Genomic DNA, 16,173 nt, shown 5'->3' on the forward strand with positions numbered 1-16,173 from the left:
GTGTTTGCAGATCATGGTGCTCCATGTACACGAAAAAGAAGTTGCAAGTACAGCCCGAGGGGAGTTGTGTACTGATTCCTGCCCCCGGGTTTACCGTGGCAGAAGTCCTTTAAACTGTGGCCCTTCCCCACCGTGCCTTTGCGGCGACTGTACCAATTTTAAGTGTGTCCCTCAGCACGTAATCCTGGATCTTGGATTGCGCCAGTCTGCAACACGCAGACGTGGGCAGCAACACTTCAAAGCACTCAGCACTCCCTTTCAGGCAAAACAAGTTGGCTATCAGTCAGACAGCGCTCTCGCCTGCTCCCTCACACACAGGGCGGCCGCGACTTGCCGGTCACCTCGCTTCCCTTCCGTGGTCTCGTGCTCTTCTCGGCTTCTTTCTTTGTTACTGTGGCTTCGCGTCCTGCTGTTGCTCGCTCGCTGCTGCTCCGCAATGTCGATTGGATACAAGGAGTGGGCCAGTCCTCAAATAGGTTTTCTCTGATGGTCGTGGAGCAGCTTGGAGACGAGTGGGAAAAGGCAACTGAGAAGCAAACGAGGGCAACCTGCAAGAAGTTGCTGGGGAATTAGCTCAAATGTTAGAGCGCTCGTTTAGCATGTGAGAGGTAGCGGGATCGGTGCCCGCATTCTCCACTCTGCTTTTGGCTCAGGGCAATTCTCCAGAAAGAAACGTGGTCTCACGTGTCACTGAGTTCACGCCAGATGGGCCAAAGCACAGCAAACTTTTTTCTGCCATGTCATAAGCAAGACTTCTTGATTTTTGCAAAGGTGGATATATGAAGTGAAAGAAGCTAAAAGAACGACTTTTTAGCACTGATTCTTTTTCTGAGCATTTAACTCAGGACCTTCGATTGAGCAGACTGATACGCTGCCTGCTGCACGAAGAAGGCACTTGCCATGCAAGCCGCCAGGCAGCACGACCAAGTAGGGCAGCTTGCAAGGTCTTTAAATTCATAATGCACAGCTTGCAAAAAATCTGCGAGCCTGATAAGAAGTCAAAGCTACACTCTTGTGATTGTTAGTCACACGCGTTTTCCAGGCTGTAAAGAGTAGCTGGTGGTTCACAGTCTCACAGCGCTGCAGCATGGGCTGGTACTGAAGACGCACAGGCCACTCCATGAGGCCAGATGCGTCAACATGCGCTGGGAAAACAATCATCACACAGAAGCATCTTTGCAGCTTCCCTTTGATAGCTCAGTTGGTAGAGCGGAGGACTGTAGTGAAAATATGCAGCAAGATTATCCTTAGGTTGCTGGTTCAATTCCGGCTTGAAGGAGCTGGTGTTCTTTTGGATTAAGCAGCAATTCACTCAAACCAGCTCTCTTCACTTTATGGTGCATCATGTTGCCCTGAAGACGCAGGACACCACTTTTCTCGTCTCAAACCTTAATGCACTCTGCATCCACCTTCACACAGCTGTTATGCTTGAGCATTTGTGTCTGCTCACCAGCAGAGAGTGCCATTGAGCAGCAACACTTCAAAGCACTCAGCACTCCCTTTCAGGCAAAACAAGTTGGCTATCAGTCAGACAGCGCTCTCGCCTGCTCCCTCACACACAGGGCGGCCGCTACTTGCCGGTCACCTCGCTTCCCTTCCGTGGTCTCGTGCTCTTCTCGGCTTCTTTCTTCGTTACTGTGGCTTCCCGTCCTGCTGTTGCTCGCTCGATGCTGCTCCGCATTGAAGGAGTGGGCCAATCCTCAAATAGGTTTTCTCTGATGGTCGTGGAGCAGCTTGGAGACGAGTGCGAAAAGGCGACTGAGAAGCAAACGAGGGTCAACTGCAAGAAGCTACTGGGGAATTAGCTCAAATGGTAGAGCGCTTGCTTCGCAGGTGAGAGGTAGCGGGATCGATGCCCGCATTCTCCACTCTGCTTTTGGCTCAGGGCAATTCTCCAGAAAGAAACGTGATCTCACGTGTCACTCACTCAGTTCACGCCAGATGGGCCAAAGCCCAGCAAACCATTTTCTGCCATGTCATAAGCAAGACTTCTTGATTTTTGCAAAGATGGATATATGAGGTGAGAGAAGCCAAAAGAATTTGTACAGTACATTCAAAAGCAGTTCAGTATGTTTAGCTGCGGTCAGCAATCCCATACATTACATTTGGGTGCTGACGGCAGTTCTGTTCTATACATTGCCTTGCTTTTCAGATCAAGTACAATACGGGATACCTTGTAGTACATTCAACAAAATTACATTACATGTGTCACTATACAGTACACGGAATGGGTGACGGTACGTTTACATTTTTTTCTTTTCAACGTGCATTACGAAACAGACCTTACATTGTACATGGCACTACATAGGTGTTTGCAGATCATGGTGCTCCATGTACACGAAAAAGAAGTTGCAAGTACAGCCCGAGGGGAGTTGTGTACTGATTCCTGCCCCCGGATTTACCGTGGCAGAAGGCCTTTAAACTGTGGCCCTTCCCCACCGTGCCTTTGCGGCGACTGTACCAATTTTAAGTGCATCCCTCAGCACGTAATCCTGGATCTTGGATTGCGCCAGTCTGCAACACGCAGACGTGGGCAGCAACACTTCAAAGCACTCAGCACTCCCTTTCAGGCAAAACAAGTTGGCTATCAGTCAGACAGCGCTCTCGCCTGCTCCCTCACACACAGGGCGGCCGCTACTTGCCGGTCACCTCGCTTCCCTTCCGTGGTCTCGTGCTCTTCTCGGCTTCTTTCTTCGTTACTGTGGCTTCGCGTCCTGCTGTTGTTCGCTCGCTGCTGCTCCGCAATGTCGATTGGATACAAGGAGTGGGCTAGTCCTCAAATAGGTTTTCTCTGATGGTCGTGGAGCAGCTTGGAGACGAGTGGGAAAAGGCAACTGAGAAGCAAACGAGGGCAACCTGCAAGAAGTTGCTGGGGAATTAGCTCAAATGTTAGAGTGCTCGTTTAGCATGTGAGAGGTAGCGGGATCGATGCCCGCATTCTCCACTCTGCTTTTGGCTCAGGGCAATTCTCCAGAAAGAAACGTGGTCTCACGTGTCACTGAGTTCACGCCAGATGGGCCAAAGCACAGCAAACTTTTTTCTGCCATGTCATAAGCAAGACTTCTTGATTTTTGCAAAGGTGGATATATGAAGTGAAAGAAGCTAAAAGAACGACTTTTTAGCACTGATTCCTTTTCTGAGCATTTAACTCAGGACCTTCGATTGAGCAGACTGATACGCTGCCTGCTGCACGAAGAAGGCACTTGCCATGCAAGCCGCCAGGCAGCACGACCAAGTAGGGCAGCTTGCAAGGTCTTTAAATTCATAATGCACAGCTTGCAAAAAATCTGCGAGCCTGATAAGAAGTCAAAGCTACACTCTTGTGATTGTTAGTCACACGCGTTTTCCAGGCTGTAAAGAGTAGCTGGTGGTTCACAGTCTCACAGCGCTGCAGCATGGGCTGGTACTGAAGACGCACAGGCCACGCCATGAGGCCAGATGCGTCAACATGCGCTGGGAAAACAATCATCACACAAAAACATCTTTGCAGCTTCCCTTCGATAGCTCAGTTGGTAGAGCGGAGGACTGTAGTGACAATATGCAGCAAGATTATCCTTAGGTTGCTGGTTCAATTCCGGCTTGAAGGAGCTGGTGTTCTTTTGGATTAAGCAGCAATTCACTCAAACCAGCTCTCTTCACTTTATGGTGCATCATGTTGCCCTGAAGACGCAGGACACCACTTTTCTCGTCTCAAACCTTAATGCACTCTGCATCCACCTTCACACAGCTGTTATGCTTGAGCATTTGTGTCTGCTCACCAGCAGAGAGTGCCATTGAGCAGCAACACTTCAAAGCACTCAGCACTCCCTTTCAGGCAATACAAGTTGGCTATCAGTCAGACAGCGCTCTCGCCTGCTCCCTCACACACAGGGCGGCCGCTACTTGCCGGTCACCTCGCTTCCCTTCCGTGGTCTCGTGCTCTTCTCGGCTTCTTTCTTCGTTACTGTGGCTTCCCGTCCTGCTGTTGCTCGCTCGATGCTGCTCCGCATTGAAGGAGTGGGCCAATCCTCAAATAGGTTTTCTCTGATGGTCGTGGAGCAGCTTGGAGACGAGTGCGAAAAGGCGACTGAGAAGCAAACGAGGGTCAACTGCAAGAAGCTACTGGGGAATTAGCTCAAATGGTAGAGCGCTTGCTTCGCAGGTGAGAGGTAGCGGGATCGATGCCCGCATTCTCCACTCTGCTTTTGGCTCAGAGCAATTCTCCAGAAAGAAACGTGATCTCACGTGTCACTCACTCAGTTCACGCCAGATGGGCCAAAGCCCAGCAAACCATTTTCTGCCATGTCATAAGCAAGACTTCTTGATTTTTGCAAAGATGGATATATGAGGTGAGAGAAGCCAAAAGAATTTGTACAGTACATTCAAAAGCAGTTCAGTATGTTTAGCTGCGGTCAGCAATCCCATACATTACATTTGGGTGCTGACGGCAGTTCCGTTCTATACATTGCCTTGCTTTTCAGATCAAGTACAATACGGGATACCTTGTAGTACATTCAACAAAATTACATTACATGTGTCACTATACAGTACACGGAATGGGTGACGGTACGTTTACATTTTTTTCTTTTCAACGTGCATTACGAAACAGACCTTACATTGTACATGGCACTACATAGGTGTTTGCAGATCATGGTGCTCCATGTACACGAAAAAGAAGTTGCAAGTACAGCCCGAGGGGAGTTGTGTACTGATTCCTGCCCCCGGATTTACCGTGGCAGAAGGTCTTTAAACTGTGGCCCTTCCCCACCGTGCCTTTGCGGCGACTGTACCAATTTTAAGTGCATCCCTCAGCACGTAATCCTGGATCTTGGATTGCGCCAGTCTGCAACACGCAGACGTGGGCAGCAACACTTCAAAGCACTCAGCACTCCCTTTCAGGCAAAACAAGTTGGCTATCAGTCAGACAGCGCTCTCGCCTGCTCCCTCACACACAGGGCGGCCGCTACTTGCCGGTCACCTCGCTTCCCTTCCGTGGTCTCGTGCTCTTCTCGGCTTCTTTCTTCGTTACTGTGGCTTCGCGTCCTGCTGTTGTTCGCTCGCTGCTGCTCCGCAATGTCGATTGGATACAAGGAGTGGGCTAGTCCTCAAATAGGTTTTCTCTGATGGTCGTGGAGCAGCTTGGAGACGAGTGGGAAAAGGCAACTGAGAAGCAAACGAGGGCAACCTGCAAGAAGTTGCTGGGGAATTAGCTCAAATGTTAGAGTGCTCGTTTAGCATGTGAGAGGTAGCGGGATCGATGCCCGCATTCTCCACTCTGCTTTTGGCTCAGGGCAATTCTCCAGAAAGAAACGTGGTCTCACGTGTCACTGAGTTCACGCCAGATGGGCCAAAGCACAGCAAACTTTTTTCTGCCATGTCATAAGCAAGACTTCTTGATTTTTGCAAAGGTGGATATATGAAGTGAAAGAAGCTAAAAGAACGACTTTTTAGCACTGATTCCTTTTCTGAGCATTTAACTCAGGACCTTCGATTGAGCAGACTGATACGCTGCCTGCTGCACGAAGAAGGCACTTGCCATGCAAGCCGCCAGGCAGCACGACCAAGTAGGGCAGCTTGCAAGGTCTTTAAATTCATAATGCACAGCTTGCAAAAAATCTGCGAGCCTGATAAGAAGTCAAAGCTACACTCTTGTGATTGTTAGTCACACGCGTTTTCCAGGCTGTAAAGAGTAGCTGGTGGTTCACAGTCTCACAGCGCTGCAGCATGGGCTGGTACTGAAGACGCACAGGCCACGCCATGAGGCCAGATGCGTCAACATGCGCTGGGAAAACAATCATCACACAAAAACATCTTTGCAGCTTCCCTTCGATAGCTCAGTTGGTAGAGCGGAGGACTGTAGTGACAATATGCAGCAAGATTATCCTTAGGTTGCTGGTTCAATTCCGGCTTGAAGGAGCTGGTGTTCTTTTGGATTAAGCAGCAATTCACTCAAACCAGCTCTCTTCACTTTATGGTGCATCATGTTGCCCTGAAGACGCAGGACACCACTTTTCTCGTCTCAAACCTTAATGCACTCTGCATCCACCTTCACACAGCTGTTATGCTTGAGCATTTGTGTCTGCTCACCAGCAGAGAGTGCCATTGAGCAGCAACACTTCAAAGCACTCAGCACTCCCTTTCAGGCAATACAAGTTGGCTATCAGTCAGACAGCGCTCTCGCCTGCTCCCTCACACACAGGGCGGCCGCTACTTGCCGGTCACCTCGCTTCCCTTCCGTGGTCTCGTGCTCTTCTCGGCTTCTTTCTTCGTTACTGTGGCTTCCCGTCCTGCTGTTGCTCGCTCGATGCTGCTCCGCAATGTCGATTGGATACAATGCATTGAAGGAGTGGGCCAATCCTCAAATAGGTTTTCTCTGATGGTCGTGGAGCAGCTTGGAGACGAGTGCGAAAAGGCAACTGAGAAGCAAACGAGGGTCAACTGCAAGAAGCCACTGGGGAATTAGCTCAAATGGTAGAGCGCTTGCTTCGCATGTGAGAGGTAGCGGGATCGATGCCTGCATTCTCCACTCTGCTTTTGGCTCAGGGCAATTCTCCAGAAAGAAACGTGATCTCACGTGTCACTCACTCAGTTCACGCCAGATGGGCCAAAGCCCAGCAAACCATTTTCTGCCATGTCATAAGCAAGACTTCTTGATTTTTGCAAAGATGGATATATGAGGTGAGAGAAGCCAAAAGAATTTGTACAGTACATTCAAAAGCAGTTCAGTATGTTTAGCTGCGGTCAGCAATCCCATACATTACATTTGGGTGCTGACGGCAGTTCCGTTCTATACATTGCCTTGCTTTTCAGATCAAGTACAATACGGGATACCTTGTAGTACATTCAACAAAATTACATTACATGTGTCACTATACAGTACACGGAATGGGTGACGGTACGTTTACATTTTTTTCTTTTCAACGTGCATTACGAAACAGACCTTACATTGTACATGGCACTACATAGGTGTTTGCAGATCATGGTGCTCCATGTACACGAAAAAGAAGTTGCAAGTACAGCCCGAGGGGAGTTGTGTACTGATTCCTGCCCCCGGATTTACCGTGGCAGAAGGCCTTTAAACTGTGGCCCTTCCCCACCGTGCCTTTGCGGCGACTGTACCAATTTTAAGTGCGTCCCTCAGCACGTAATCCTGGATCTTGGATTGCGCCAGTCTGCAACACGCAGACGTGGGCAGCAACACTTCAAAGCACTCAGCACTCCCTTTCAGGCAAAACAAGTTGGCTATCAGTCAGACAGCGCTCTCGCCTGCTCCCTCACACACAGGGCGGCCGCTACTTGCCGGTCACCTCGCTTCCCTTCCGTGGTCTCGTGCTCTTCTCGGCTTCTTTCTTCGTTACTGTGGCTTCGCGTCCTGCTGTTGCTCGCTCGCTGCTGCTCCGCAATGTCGATTGGATACAAGGAGTGGGCTAGTCCTCAAATAGGTTTTCTTTGATGGTCGTGGAGCAGCTTGGAGACGAGTGGGAAAAGGCGACTGAGAAGCAAACGAGGGCAACCTGCAAGAAGCTGCTGGGGAATTAGCTCAAATGGTAGAGCGCTCGCTTAGCATGTGAGAGGTAGCGGGATCGATGCCCGCATTCTCCACTTTGCTTTTGGCTCAGGGCAATTCTCCAGAAAGAAACGTGGTCTCACGTGTCACTGAGTTCACGCCAGATGGGCCAAAGCACAGCAAACTTTTTTCTGCCATGTCATAAGCAAGACTTCTTGATTTTTGCAAAGGTGGATATATGAAGTGAAAGAAGCTAAAAGAACGACTTTTTAGCACTGATTCCTTTTCTGAGCATTTGACTCAGGACCTTCGATTGAGCAGACTGATACGCTGCCTGCTGCACGAAGAAGGCACTTGCCATGCAAGCCGCCAGGCAGCACGACCAAGTAGGGCAGCTTGCAAGGTCTTTAAATTCATAATGCACAGCTTGCAAAAAATCTGCGAGCCTAATAAGAAGTCAAAGCTACACTCTTGTGATTGTTAGTCACACGCGTTTTCCAGGCTGTAAAGAGTAGCTGGCGGTTCACAGTCTCACAGCGCTGCAGCATGGGCTGGTACTGAAGACGCACAGGCCACTCCATGAGGCCAGATGCGTCAACATGCGCTGGGAAAACAATCATCACACAGAAGCATCTTTGCAGCTTTCCTTTGATAGCTCAGTTGGTAGTGCAGAGGACTGTAGTAGCAATATGCAGCAAGATCATCCTTAGGTTGCTGGTTCAATTCTTGCTCGAAGGAGCTGGTGTTCTTTTGGATTAAGCAGCAATTCACTCAAACCAGCTCTCTTCACTTTATGGTGCATCATGTTGCCCTGAAGACGCAGGACACCACTTTTCTCGTCTCAAACCTTAATGCACTCTGCATCCACCTTCACACAGCTGTTATGCTTGAGCATTTGTGTCTGCTCACCAGCAGAGAGTGCCATTGAGCAGCAACACTTCAAAGCACTCAGCACTCCCTTTCAGGCAATACAAGTTGGCTATCAGTCAGACAGCGCTCTCGCCTGCTCCCTCACACACAGGGCGGCCGCTACTTGCCGGTCACCTCGCTTCCCTTCCGTGGTCTCGTGCTCTTCTCGGCTTCTTTCTTCGTTACTGTGGCTTCCCGTCCTGCTGTTGCTCGCTCGATGCTGCTCCGCAATGTCGATTGGATACAATGCATTGAAGGAGTGGGCCAATCCTCAAATAGGTTTTCTCTGATGGTCGTGGAGCAGCTTGGAGACGAGTGCGAAAAGGCGACTGAGAAGCAAACGAGGGTCAACTGCAAGAAGCCACTGGGGAATTAGCTCAAATGGTAGAGCGCTTGCTTCGCATGTGAGAGGTAGCGGGATCGATGCCTGCATTCTCCACTCTGCTTTTGGCTCAGGGCAATTCTCCAGAAAGAAACGTGATCTCACGTGTCACTCACTGAGTTCACGGCAGATGGGCCAAAGCCCAGCAAACCATTTTCTGCCATGTCATAAGCAAGACTTCTTGATTTTTGCAAAGATGGATATATGAGGTGCGAGAAGCCAAAAGAATTTGTACAGTACATTCAAAAGCAGTTCAGTATGTTTAGCTGCGGTCAGCAATCCCATACATTACATTTGGGTGCTGACGGCAGTTCCGTTCTATACATTTCCTTGCTTTTCAGATCAAGTACAATACGGGATACCTTGTAGTACATTCAACAAAATTACATTACATGTGTCACTATACAGTACACGGAATGGGTGACGGTACGTTTACATTTTTTTCTTTTCAACGTGCATTACGAAACAGACCTTACATTGAACATGGCACTACATAGGTGTTTGCAGATCATGGTGCTCCATGTACACGAAAAAGAAGTTGCAAGTACAGCCCGAGGGGAGTTGTGTACTGATTCCTGCCCCCGGATTTACCGTGGCAGAAGGCCTTTAAACTGTGGCCCTTCCCCACCGTGCCTTTGCGGCGACTGTACCAATTTTAAGTGCGTCCCTCAGCACGTAATCCTGGATCTTGGATTGCGCCAGTCTGCAACACGCAGACGTGGGCAGCAACACTTCAAAGCACTCAGCACTCCCTTTCAGGCAAAACAAGTTGGCTATCAGTCAGACAGCGCTCTCGCCTGCTCCATCACACACAGGGCGGCCGCTACTTGCCGGTCACCTCGCTTCCCTTCCGTGGTCTCGTGCTCTTCTCGGCTTCTTTCTTCGTTACTGTGGCTTCCCGTCCTGCTGTTGCTCGCTCGATGCTGCTCCGCAATGTCGATTGGATACAATGCATTGAAGGAGTGGGCCAATCCTCAAATAGATTTTCTCTGATGGTCGTGGAGCAGCTTGGAGACGAGTGCGAAAAGGCGACTGAGAAGCAAACGAGGGTCAACTGCAAGAAGCCACTGGGGAATTAGCTCAAATGGTAGAGCGCTTGCTTCGCATGTGAGAGGTAGCGGGATCGATCCCTGCATTCTCCACTCTGCTTTTGGCTCAGGGCAATTCTCCAGAAAGAAACGTGATCTCACGTGTCACTCACTGAGTTCACGGCAGATGGGCCAAAGCCCAGCAAACCATTTTCTGCCATGTCATAAGCAAGACTTCTTGATTTTTGCAAAGATGGATATATGAGGTGCGAGAAGCCAAAAGAATTTGTACAGTACATTCAAAAGCAGTTCAGTATGTTTAGCTGCGGTCAGCAATCCCATACATTACATTTGGGTGCTGACGGCAGTTCCGTTCTATACATTTCCTTGCTTTTCAGATCAAGTACAATACGGGATACCTTGTAGTACATTCAACAAAATTACATTACATGTGTCACTATACAGTACACGGAATGGGTGACGGTACGTTTACATTTTTTTCTTTTCAACGTGCATTACGAAACAGACCTTACATTGAACATGGCACTACATAGGTGTTTGCAGATCATGGTGCTCCATGTACACGAAAAAGAAGTTGCAAGTACAGCCCGAGGGGAGTTGTGTACTGATTCCTGCCCCCGGATTTACCGTGGCAGAAGGCCTTTAAACTGTGGCCCTTCCCCACCGTGCCTTTGCGGCGACTGTACCAATTTTAAGTGCGTCCCTCAGCACGTAATCCTGGATCTTGGATTGCGCCAGTCTGCAACACGCAGACGTGGGCAGCAACACTTCAAAGCACTCAGCACTCCCTTTCAGGCAAAACAAGTTGGCTATCAGTCAGACAGCGCTCTCGCCTGCTCCATCACACACAGGGCGGCCGCTACTTGCCGGTCACCTCGCTTCCCTTCCGTGGTCTCGTGCTCTTCTCGGCTTCTTTCTTCGTTACTGTGGCTTCGCGTCCTGCTGTTGCTCGCTCGCTGCTGCTCCGCAATGTCGATTGGATACAAGGAGTGGGCTAGTCCTCAAATAGGTTTTCTCTGATGGTCGTGGAGCAGCTTGGAGACGAGTGCAAAAAAGCGACTGAGAAGCAAACGAGGGTCAACTACAAGAAGCTACTGGGGAATTAACTCAAATGGTAGAGCGCTTGCTTCGCATGTGAGAGGTAGTGGGATCGATGCCCGCATTCTCCACTCTGCTTTTGGCTCAGGGCAATTCTCCAGAAAGAAACGTGATCTCACGTGTCACTCACTGAGTTCACGGCAGATGGGCCAAAGCCCAGCAAACCATTTTCTGCCATGTCATAAGCAAGACTTCTTGATTTTTGCAAAGATGGATATATGAGGTGAGAGAAGCCAAAATAATTTGTACAGTACATTCAAAAGCAGTTCAGTATGTTTTGCTGCGGTCAGCAATCCCATACATTACATTTGGGTGCTGACGGCAGTTCCGGTCTATACATTTCCTTGCTTTTCAGATCAAGTACAATACGGGATACCTTGTAGTACATTCAACAAAATTACATTACATGTGTCACTATACAGTACACGGAATGGGTGACGGTACGTTTACATTTTTTTCTTTTCAACGTGCATTACGAAACAGACCTTACATTGTACATGGCACTACATAGGTGTTTGCAGATCATGGTGCTCCATGTACACGAAAAAGAAGTTGCAAGTACAGCCCGAGGGGAGTTGTGTACTGATTCCTGCCCCCGGGTTTACCGTGGCAGAAGTCCTTTAAACTGTGGCCCTTCCCCACCGTGCCTTTGCGGCGACTGTACCAATTTTAAGTGCGTCCCTCAGCACGTAATCCTGGATCTTGGATTGCGCCAGTCTGCAACACGCAGACGTGGGCAGCAACACTTCAAAGCACTCAGCACTCCCTTTCAGGCAAAACAAGTTGGCTATCAGTCAGACCGCGCTCTCGCCTGCTCCCTCACACACAGGGCGGCCGCGACTTGCCGGTCACCTCGCTTCCCTTCCGTGGTCTCGTGCTCTTCTCGGCTTCTTTCTTTGTTACTGTGGCTTCGCGTCCTGCTGTTGCTCGCTCGCTGCTGCTCCGCAATGTCGATTGGATACAAGGAGTGGGCCAGTCCTCAAATAGGTTTTCTCTGATGGTCGTGGAGCAGCTTGGAGACGAGTGGGAAAAGGCAACTGAGAAGCAAACGAGGGCAACCTGCAAGAAGTTGCTGGGGAATTAGCTCAAATGTTAGAGCGCTCGTTTAGCATGTGAGAGGTAGCGGGATCGGTGCCCGCATTCTCCACTCTGCTTTTGGCTCAGGGCAATTCTCCAGAAAGAAACGTGGTCTCACGTGTCACTGAGTTCACGCCAGATGGGCCAAAGCACAGCAAACTTTTTTCTGCCATGTCATAAGCAAGACTTCTTGATTTTTGCAAAGGTGGATATATGAAGTGAAAGAAGCTAAAAGAACGACTTTTTAGCACTGATTCTTTTTCTGAGCATTTAACTCAGGACCTTCGATTGAGCAGACTGATACGCTGCCTGCTGCACGAAGAAGGCACTTGCCATGCAAGCCGCCAGGCAGCACGACCAAGTAGGGCAGCTTGCAAGGTCTTTAAATTCATAATGCACAGCTTGCAAAAAATCTGCGAGCCTGATAAGAAGTCAAAGCTACACTCTTGTGATTGTTAGTCACACGCGTTTTCCAGGCTGTAAAGAGTAGCTGGTGGTTCACAGTCTCACAGCGCTGCAGCATGGGCTGGTACTGAAGACGCACAGGCCACTCCATGAGGCCAGATGCGTCAACATGCGCTGGGAAAACAATCATCACACAGAAGCATCTTTGCAGCTTCCCTTCGATAGCTCAGTTGGTAGAGCGGAGGACTGTAGTGACAATATGCAGCAAGATTATCCTTAGGTTGCTGGTTCAATTGCGGCTTGAAGGAGCTGGTGTTCTTTTGGATTAAGCAGCAATTCACTCAAACCAGCTCTCTTCACTTTATGGTGCATCATGTTGCCCTGAAGACGCAGGACACCACTTTTCTCGTCTCAAACCTTAATGCACTCTGCATCCACCTTCACACAGCTGTTATGCTTGAGCATTTGTGTCTGCTCACCAGCAGAGAGTGCCATTGAGCAGCAACACTTCAAAGCACTCAGCACTCCCTTTCAGGCAAAACAAGTTGGCTATCAGTCAGACAGCGCTCTCGCCTGCTCCCTCACACACAGGGCGGCCGCTACTTGCCGGTCACCTCGCTTCCCTTCCGTGGTCTCGTGCTCTTCTCGGCTTCTTTCTTCGTTACTGTGGCTTCCCGTCCTGCTGTTGCTCGCTCGATGCTGCTCCGCATTGAAGGAGTGGGCCAATCCTCAAATAGGTTTTCTCTGATGGTCGTGGAGCAGCTTGGAGACGAGTGCGAAAAGGCGACTGAGAAGCAAACGAGGGTCAACTGCAAGAAGCCACTGGGGGATTAGCTCAAATGGTAGAGCGCTTGCTTCGCAGGTGAGAGGTAGCGGGATCGATGCCCGCATTCTCCACTCTGCTTTTGGCTCAGGGCAATTCTCCAGAAAGAAACGTGATCTCACGTGTCACTCACTCAGTTCACGCCAGATGGGCCAAAGCCCAGCAAACCATTTTCTGCCATGTCATAAGCAAGACTTCTTGATTTTTGCAAAGATGGATATATGAGGTGAGAGAAGCCAAAAGAATTTGTACAGTACATTCAAAAGCAGTTCAGTATGTTTAGCTGCGGTCAGCAATCCCATACATTACATTTGGGTGCTGACGGCAGTTCCGTTCTATACATTGCCTTGCTTTTCAGATCAAGTACAATACGGGATACCTTGTAGTACATTCAACAAAATTACATTACATGTGTCACTATACAGTACACGGAATGGGTGACGGTACGTTTACATTTTTTTCTTTTCAACGTGCATTACGAAACAGACCTTACATTGTACATGGCACTACATAGGTGTTTGCAGATCATGGTGCTCCATGTACACGAAAAAGAAGTTGCAAGTACAGCCCGAGGGGAGTTGTGTACTGATTCCTGCCCCCGGATTTACCGTGGCAGAAGGCCTTTAAATTGTGGCCCTTCCCCACCGTGCCTTTGCGGCGACTGTACCAATTTTAAGTGCATCCCTCAGCACGTAATCCTGGATCTTCGATTGCGCCAGTCTGCAACACGCAGACGTGGGCAGCAACACTTCAAAGCACTCAGCACTCCCTTTCAGGCAAAACAAGTTGGCTATCAGTCAGACAGCGCTCTCGCCTGCTCCCTCACACACAGGGCGGCCGCTACTTGCCGGTCACCTCGCTTCCCTTCCGTGGTCTCGTGCTCTTCTCGGCTTCTTTCTTCGTTACTGTGGCTTCGCGTCCTGCTGTTGTTCGCTCGCTGCTGCTCCGCAATGTCGATTGGATACAAGGAGTGGGCTAGTCCTCAAATAGGTTTTCTCTGATGGTCGTGGAGCAGCTTGGAGACGAGTGGGAAAAGGCAACTGAGAAGCAAACGAGGGCAACCTGCAAGAAGTTGCTGGGGAATTAGCTCAAATGTTAGAGTGCTCGTTTAGCATGTGAGAGGTAGCGGGATCGATGCCCGCATTCTCCACTCTGCTTTTGGCTCAGGGCAATTCTCCAGAAAGAAACGTGGTCTCACGTGTCACTGAGTTCACGCCAGATGGGCCAAAGCACAGCAAACTTTTTTCTGCCATGTCATAAGCAAGACTTCTTGATTTTTGCAAAGGTGGATATATGAAGTGAAAGAAGCTAAAAGAACGACTTTTTAGCACTGATTCCTTTTCTGAGCATTTAACTCAGGACCTTCGATTGAGCAGACTGATACGCTGCCTGCTGCACGAAGAAGGCACTTGCCATGCAAGCCGCCAGGCAGCACGACCAAGTAGGGCAGCTTGCAAGGTCTTTAAATTCATAATGCACAGCTTGCAAAAAATCTGCGAGCCTGATAAGAAGTCAAAGCTACACTCTTGTGATTGTTAGTCACACGCGTTTTCCAGGCTGTAAAGAGTAGCTGGTGGTTCACAGTCTCACAGCGCTGCAGCATGGGCTGGTACTGAAGACGCACAGGCCACGCCATGAGGCCAGATGCGTCAACATGCGCTGGGAAAACAATCATCACACAAAAACATCTTTGCAGCTTCCCTTCGATAGCTCAGTTGGTAGAGCGGAGGACTGTAGTGACAATATGCAGCAAGATTATCCTTAGGTTGCTGGTTCAATTCCGGCTTGAAGGAGCTGGTGTTCTTTTGGATTAAGCAGCAATTCACTCAAACCAGCTCTCTTCACTTTATGGTGCATCATGTTGCCCTGAAGACGCAGGACACCACTTTTCTCGTCTCAAACCTTAATGCACTCTGCATCCACCTTCATACAGCTGTTATGCTTGAGCATTTGTGTCTGCTCACCAGCAGAGAGTGCCATTGAGCAGCAACACTTCAAAGCACTCAGCACTCCCTTTCAGGCAATACAAGTTGGCTATCAGTCAGACAGCGCTCTCGCCTGCTCCCTCACACACAGGGCGGCCGCTACTTGCCGGTCACCTCGCTTCCCTTCCGTGGTCTCGTGCTCTTCTCGGCTTCTTTCTTCGTTACTGTGGCTTCCCGTCCTGCTGTTGCTCGCTCGATGCTGCTCCGCAATGTCGATTGGATACAATGCATTGAAGGAGTGGGCCAATCCTCAAATAGGTTTTCTCTGATGGTCGTGGAGCAGCTTGGAGACGAGTGCGAAAAGGCAACTGAGAAGCAAACGAGGGTCAACTGCAAGAAGCCACTGGGGAATTAGCTCAAATGGTAGAGCGCTTGCTTCGCATGTGAGAGGTAGCGGGATCGATGCCTGCATTCTCCACTCTGCTTTTGGCTCAGGGCAATTCTCCAGAAAGAAACGTGATCTCACGTGTCACTCACTCAGTTCACGCCAGATGGGCCAAAGCCCAGCAAACCATTTTCTGCCATGTCATAAGCAAGACTTCTTGATTTTTGCAAAGATGGATATATGAGGTGAGAGAAGCCAAAAGAATTTGTACAGTACATTCAAAAGCAGTTCAGTATGTTTAGCTGCGGTCAGCAATCCCATACATTACATTTGGGTGCTGACGGCAGTTCCGTTCTATACATTGCCTTGCTTTTCAGATCAAGTACAATACGGGATACCTTGTAGTACATTCAACAAAATTACATTACATGTGTCACTATACAGTACACGGAATGGGTGACGGTACGTTTACATTTTTTTCTTTTCAACGTGCATTACGAAACAGACCTTACATTGTACATGGCACTACATAGGTGTTTGCAGATCATGGTGCTCCATGTACACGAAAAAGAAGTTGCAAGTACAGCCCGAGGGGAGTTGTGTACTGATTCCTGCCCCCGGATTTACCGTGGCA

The 16,173-nt window shown here is 49.3% G+C and overlaps 5 non-coding genes across 5 annotated transcripts; all 5 read left to right on the top strand.

The window, feature by feature from the left end:
• Positions 1-1,186: 1,186 nt before the first annotated feature.
• Positions 1,187-1,279, top strand: trnay-gua (transfer RNA tyrosine (anticodon GUA)). The gene is made up of 2 exons: positions 1,187-1,223; positions 1,244-1,279. It is a non-coding gene; the product is annotated as a tRNA-Tyr (tRNA).
• A 2,215-nt stretch (positions 1,280-3,494) lies between these two features.
• On the top strand, positions 3,495-3,587 carry trnay-gua (transfer RNA tyrosine (anticodon GUA)). Its single transcript has 2 exons — positions 3,495-3,531; positions 3,552-3,587. It is a non-coding gene; the product is annotated as a tRNA-Tyr (tRNA).
• Positions 3,588-5,802: 2,215 nt separating this feature from the next.
• Positions 5,803-5,895, top strand: trnay-gua (transfer RNA tyrosine (anticodon GUA)). Its single transcript has 2 exons — positions 5,803-5,839; positions 5,860-5,895. It is a non-coding gene; the product is annotated as a tRNA-Tyr (tRNA).
• A 6,726-nt stretch (positions 5,896-12,621) lies between these two features.
• trnay-gua (transfer RNA tyrosine (anticodon GUA)) lies at positions 12,622-12,714 on the top strand. The gene is made up of 2 exons: positions 12,622-12,658; positions 12,679-12,714. It is a non-coding gene; the product is annotated as a tRNA-Tyr (tRNA).
• A 2,215-nt stretch (positions 12,715-14,929) lies between these two features.
• On the top strand, positions 14,930-15,022 carry trnay-gua (transfer RNA tyrosine (anticodon GUA)). The gene is made up of 2 exons: positions 14,930-14,966; positions 14,987-15,022. It is a non-coding gene; the product is annotated as a tRNA-Tyr (tRNA).
• Positions 15,023-16,173: the final 1,151 nt, after the last annotated feature.

This window comes from Pristiophorus japonicus, chromosome 1 (genome assembly GCF_044704955.1).
Source record: "Pristiophorus japonicus isolate sPriJap1 chromosome 1, sPriJap1.hap1, whole genome shotgun sequence".
In the NCBI taxonomy this organism is placed as follows: domain Eukaryota; kingdom Metazoa; phylum Chordata; class Chondrichthyes; family Pristiophoridae; genus Pristiophorus; species Pristiophorus japonicus.